Source organism: Sebastes umbrosus, chromosome 22, assembly GCF_015220745.1.
Source record: "Sebastes umbrosus isolate fSebUmb1 chromosome 22, fSebUmb1.pri, whole genome shotgun sequence".
NCBI classification, from domain to species: Eukaryota; Metazoa; Chordata; class Actinopteri; order Perciformes; family Sebastidae; genus Sebastes; species Sebastes umbrosus.
This window is the reverse complement of record NC_051290.1, coordinates 4,407,914-4,414,562: the sequence shown is the minus strand read 5'-3', so window position 1 is coordinate 4,414,562 and position 6,649 is coordinate 4,407,914.

Here is a 6,649-nt window from a genome sequence, read left to right as displayed (position 1 = left end):
GTAAATTACAGTGTTATTAAAGTGCTAGACCGGTCTCTCTTTGTGTGCATCAAGCAGGAGAGCAAAGATGAAAATGTTGTTTTTGAAAGGCTAAACGGCAACAAATACGGATTGTAGCAGAAAATGTTGTTATTCTGAAAATATTGACACGTAAAATATAAAATAAATAAGAAAACAGTGACAAATGATGATGAGCACAAAGCCCATATTGTGTGTACAGAGAGTCTTAGTAAGCAGTGAGTGATGGACAGAGAAAAAAACGAATTACACAGCAGATATGGGAGGGAGGGAGGGAAGGAGGGAGGGAGAAAGGGAGGAGGGAGAGATTGATGTGTTATGCCCAGTCAGTGTTGCTGCAGTAGCAATTAGATAATAGGTTTGGATCAGCAGCACACAGTCTGCTTAACGCCATTAGAGATTAGCCTGAGAAAGCTGTTTCACTGCCTGCTGGATGTGGACCTGTTCTGTCTTTATGGATCTCATCGGTGCTCCTGTCTAAACCTGTAGACCTTAAATAAATAACACATTTCACTGTTTAGACCACTGGATAAAAACCTCTCCGTTTATTTCTTTACATTCTTATACGCACTGATCCATCTATTCTATTGACCTGTTTATCTACTCTGGGTTATTTACTCTACTCTTGATATATTTATTCGTGTACACAGAAACTAAGTAGTTTGTTGCCTAAATAACCAAGTTGATCTTTTCTTAAACTTAACTACGTAATTTTGTTGCCTAAATAACCAAGTTGATCTTTTCCTTAACCTAACTAAGTAGTTTTGTTGCCTAATCCTAACCAAGTTGATCTCTTCCTAAACCTAACTAAGTAGTTTTGTTGCCTAAATAACCAAGTTGATCTTTTCCTAAACCTAACTAAGTAGTTTTGTTGCATAAATAACCAAGTCGATCTTTTCCTAAACCTAACTAAGTAGTTTTGTTGCCTAAATAACCAAGTTGATCTTTTCCTAAACCTAACTAAGTAGTTTTGTTGCGTAAATAACCAAGTCGATCTTTTCCTAAACCTAACTAAGTAGTTTTGTTGCCTAATCCTAACCAGGTCGATCTTTTCCTAAACCTAACTAAGTAGTTTTATTATGAAAAGACTGGAGTAGAAACTGACACATGCGTCGCGTGTTGTTGGACATTCGTAGGAAAACGCACAAAACATACGCTGTTGAAAATCGTGCTGAGCGTCACAAAAAAAAATCAAATAGATTAAATTTCGTGAGACTGTTTTGGAGTTACGTACGAATTGATTACGCAGATTATATATACGAATCACAGTGCATTACTTTTCATAGGTATAGCTACGAACAGTGTATGAGAACAGCCTGAATAAATTAAACTAATAAATATGATGATATCTCATGAAAGTCTGAGCATTACAGCATTAGATACTTTGCCAACAACGACCCTGCATTAGTGAAGCAAACCTGCTTTAATGTCACGGTAATGTTGCCAAAGGGACATAAAGTTATGGGACACTAAGGCGCACACTGTCCTTGGTATTTTTGTGGTCAAAGATACATAACACAGCTGGTAATAGGGTGGTATTAGGGGGATATATTAACAGTGGGGGCTGATATAAATCATGGGCAATAAAATTAAATGTTCTCGTTGCCTTTAAAAGCAGTGCACTCTGGACCGTGATGCGCTATCAAGACATAACTAATGCTCTTGTGTAGGAAGGTCCACGTACACAGCATGTTTCTAGAGAGTCCGGTCACTAAGGTTGCTATGATTTTGATGATGCTGAGAATAATTAAGTGTATTTACTCATGAGAATCGGCACATGAATCATGAGATTCATTCAGTCTCTAATCAATCCTGTTTCCAGCAGCAGCTAAACTGTTTTCAGCAGAAAAGCTCCACTACATGTGTAACTAAAGAGACTTTCTGAGTTGGTGGAGACAAAAAATGGCGTGAGGTGCTACTGAGGTGTAGGCCGCAACAGGATCATAAAGACGTGTCAAGGACCGCGTGTCAGTTTCCGCTCGTTATATGCATACGGTGTCTTTTCAAAAAAAAATTAAAACGTAGATTTACTTCGTTTTAAGACTTACTTCCGCAACAAAAGTACTTGGTTAGGCTCAGGAAAAGATCGTGGTTTGTAAATAAGTATACGTATAAGTACGCTTCTTACATAACAAGTTAAGTAGTTAAGTATGTAAGTTCCATACGCTTGTAACGTAACTTATGTACGTGGCGTTTGTTAAGTACGTAAGTTACATACCCTTGTTACGTAACTCACGTACGTGGCGTTAGTTTTGTATGGAAGTTATGTACGCTTGTTACGTAACTTATGTATGTGGCGTTAGTTAAGTATATAAGTTACGTACCCTTGTTACATAAGTTACGTAAATTACGTACGTGGCATTAGTTAAGTGTGTAAGTTATGTACGCTTGTTATGTAACTTATGTACGTAGTGTTAGTTACATAAGTTACGTTAGTTGAGTACATAAGTAAGTATGTAAGTTACGTACCTTTGTTACGTAAGTTACGTAAGTTACGTAAGTTACGTATGTGGCGTTAGTTAAGTACGTAAGTTATGGACGCTTGTTACATAACTTATGTAGATGGCATTAGTTACATTTGTAAGTTACGTACGCTTGTTACGTAACTTACGTACATTGATTTATTTTTCCATAGTTTTCTTTTCATAACTTACGTAGCTAACTAACGGCACGTATAGAAGTTACGTAACCAGTGTCGGCGTTGGGGGCAGGCCCGTCCAAAAAGGTCACCGTGCCCCCTCAGCTGAATTCTCTCCTGACAAACAAACTAAACTGAAATACTTTTACAGCTGTAAGTAAAATTAAGTCATAAATGGTTCAGTAATGGAAGGACTTAAAACTGCAATTTTGCATTAAGGAGACAATTACGACATGTACTTGATTACATTGTTTTCTATCGGAGTGTCCTAACTGGCTGCGAGCGACACGGCGCCACGTTTTGAACTGAGCTTTTAGTCTGGTGTTGAGCTGGTTTTGTTTCATATTTGATATTCCAGCGTGACACTGCCAGTGTCTTTTAACAGTAATCAAAAGCAAAGGAATAAAATAGATAGATCTGGTTTCTACTCTCACAATAAACAGCTAGATAAATGTTTGGTTAAGGCCATTTAGCAGACGGATGGATCGTTGTGTTGCAGCGGTGTGGATGAACAGTGTCTGCAGTTTTAGGGCAGACCATATTGATTATGTAATATACAACCAGTGGCGCTGCAATGACTCCTTTCTTAATTCTCTGAGAGCTGTTTTGCCATTATGCTGAGACAGACGCTGTAACGGAGAGAGAGAGAGAGAGAGAGAGAGAGAGGGATGGGGATGAAGAGGGAGAAGAAGAGAAATGAGATTAATTCGACAGGGGAGGAGGAACCGGCTGCAAATTCATGTGTGTGTGTATCAAAACCTTCCTACTGTTGGTTGTTAATCAGACGGGAGCAGCTCGGTGAAATCACTGGATGCATGTGTGCAGTTGGTTTTTGATGCATTTCGATGCATACAGATGCATTCTTGTCGTTGGTAACTTCCCAGATTTGATTGTATGTGGCAGCAATGCATTGAGTCAAGAGTATTAAAGCTTCAGTAGGCAACAATTTTTTGGCATCATTTGGCAAAAATTCCATAATAACCTTTCAGCATATTGTAATTCAAGTGTTCTGAGAGACTTCTGCTCCTCCTCATGGCTGTTTTCATGCTTTAGAAAATCTAGCCCGTGACGGGAGACTTTGACCAATCACAGGTCATTTCAGAGAGAGAGAGCGTTTCTTATTGGCTGTGCTCCGGCTGGTGGGCGGTGCTTGGTATTTCCTCAACTTGATCTCAAACATGGTTGCCAGGTCACAAACTTTCTCATTTTACAGCTAAAAAGTACACTACGAGATGTTTCTGAAAACATCTGAGAGAAATAGGCATTATAGTAACAGAATATTGATTCATATTTGATCAGTGCTGCCTAGTTTGACCGTTTGATTGGAGTTCACGACAAGTGATTGACAGCTGCTCATATAGGGCGCTTCGCGTCGGGGTGCGGCATCGTCCCTGTCGGGGTTTTCTCTCACAACAATGACCGGCTCGCTGTACATTATCCTTTACTTGCTCCATTTCTACCCACTGCAGCTTTAACTCCGGCATTAGCAGATGTCATGTCCGAATCACTGGACTGCAGGTAGTCACACTGCAATTTTAAATATTTTAACACTTAAACGCAACTTGCGACTTTTAGGTTGTAGCGAGCTCAGTTTTAAAGCTAGAGAGAAGATACTGGTATCATATGAAACTAGAAAACCTAATGAACCATCGGTACCAACTATGTCATACTAGCTTGTCGTAAAGGAGGCTTAATGTGTGACTCTTCTACAACTGCATGACAGCACAAGGTGTGTGTGTGTGTGTGTGTGTGTGTGTGTTTTAATGGACCCTGAGGAGAGGAGTGAGGTGGGACGGGTCAGATTCAAGGCACTTAAACTGATTAAAATCTCTGCTCTCTGCTGCAGTACCTCCTCCTCTCCTCCGTGTATTATCTCCCTTCTTCTTCTCCTCATCTACCCTTTCCTCTCCTCTTCTCCTTCCCTCTCCTTTTCATAGAATGCTGCAATACACCAATCCTGTTAACCGAAAGGCAAGAGGAGAATAACCAGACTCCTTCAAGCTCTATATTTTATTTTTATGTTGGAGACAGTAACCGCTCGAGTTTCCTCTTTATGATAATCACATGCTGTTTTTTGTAATTGTCACCTATACTAAAATGGTGTGTTTGAATATTTCTGCATACTGGGGTCCCTAAACAGTCTTTGAATCACATAAATTGGGTATCACTGTGAAGCTGAGACTCTTGTGGATCCAATGAGCCCAACTGTATTCATGTGTGATGATGTTAATCCCCATAGGAGCCATTTCATTGTAGTGAGACCATTTTTTTAAAGTTGACATCACTGTATAAAATGACCTGTGGTGACCTCTAGTATAATCACAGCCTCATAAAACTTTACAGCCACAAACTACAGACCTAGATCATTCAGAGGATGGATGGCTTAGATTGACAATAAGGGGGTTTCTGAGCAGTTTACACAACAGAAGTGCTCGCCATCCAATCGCTGAAAAAATGCGCACACAAAACATTCCCCAGTTCTGAGCGTGACCTCCATCGTATAAAGCCTGCAGGACGGTTTTGCAGAACAGTTGTCGTCTGCAGTGCCAATAAAAGCCCAACAGTTGTCCCTTTACAAGCCTGGAGCGGGCAGGGACCATGTGTGTTTGAGTGTGTGTTACTTATCTGAAACACTATTTTGTGTTAAACACTTTTTCCACAAATGACATACAGCCTCACCTCAAGGTGCATTTAGTAGCTGTTTTTGAAGCTTTCAATCATATAAGCAGCTGCTAACCCCTGGGGTTCATATGTTTTGTCAACTGTTGTTTCCAAGGTCAACAGTTAACTGTGAACCTTAACCTTTAACATGGACAAGAGAGGTCTTTGAAAATGGCCATGCCAGTTTTTCCTCGCCAAAATTTAGCATAAGTTTGGAGCGTTATTTAACCTCCTTCGAGGTGACGATGATGGTTGGTGGATTCTTTAGGTTTTCTAGTTTCATATGATAACTGAGCCCGCTACAACCAAAAAATCAGAAGTTGCGTTAATGCGTTTAAGAAATGAGTGGTGTTAAAACAAATTTGCGTTAATGCGTTAACTTTGACAGCCTTATTTATAACGTTATTTATTCTTTTTAACCTTATTTATTTATTAAGAATTATTGTTTTTAAAACAAGAAACTCAAATATCTAAACAATTAATTTGTTGTTCACAACAGATTTGAATTTCTCATTCATTTAAGCAAATTGCACGTGTTTTGGCAGAAGAGTCAGTACAATAACCATTTGCTCATGTCTCTCTGATCCAAACTGATGAGTTGATTCTCAGTGAAATTGTCAAATTATTCACAAATTTTAAACTTTCTTTCATCGTTTGAGCCGTCACCTGCAAAATTATCCATTCAATTATCAAAATCTGTCACAAATACATGCATATTCCATAAATATCTATGACGAGGAGGTACAATTTGTTGTTTTTGAACTGAACTACGGCAGGTTTTTTCATTGTTGCATATCCTTTTTCTGTGTAACTATTAAAGTATTGTTGAGTATTTGACCTACTGTTGAAATGGAAATCTAAACAGCTCTGTGCACATAAACAGCAGCAGTCAGCTAAAGGTAAAACTGACATGCTTGTATAGTACAGTAAGAAGTTTTGCAGACATGCTATAGAGTTGTGATGTCCCATCAAACAGTTGTGATAATTGCACTTACAATTTTAAAGTTTAAAAAATTGAGCAAAAGCGATTGAGAAGAACTCTAACGGGAAAAGTCAATACTGTAGCCTACAACACCGTGTACACAGACACAGAATATGCACATTTGTGTTTACACTAGTAGTACCACTAAGTGTCCACGAGTCTCCCCTTTACAGACATGCCCACTTTATGATAATCACATGCAGTTTTTTTCATGCAGTATAAATGTGTTATTTTCTCCTATTCTAAAATGGTGTGTTTGAATATTTCTGCATACTGGGGTCCCTAAACAGTCTTGAATTACATATATTGGGTATCACTGCTGAGACTCTTGTGGATCCAATGAGCCCAAC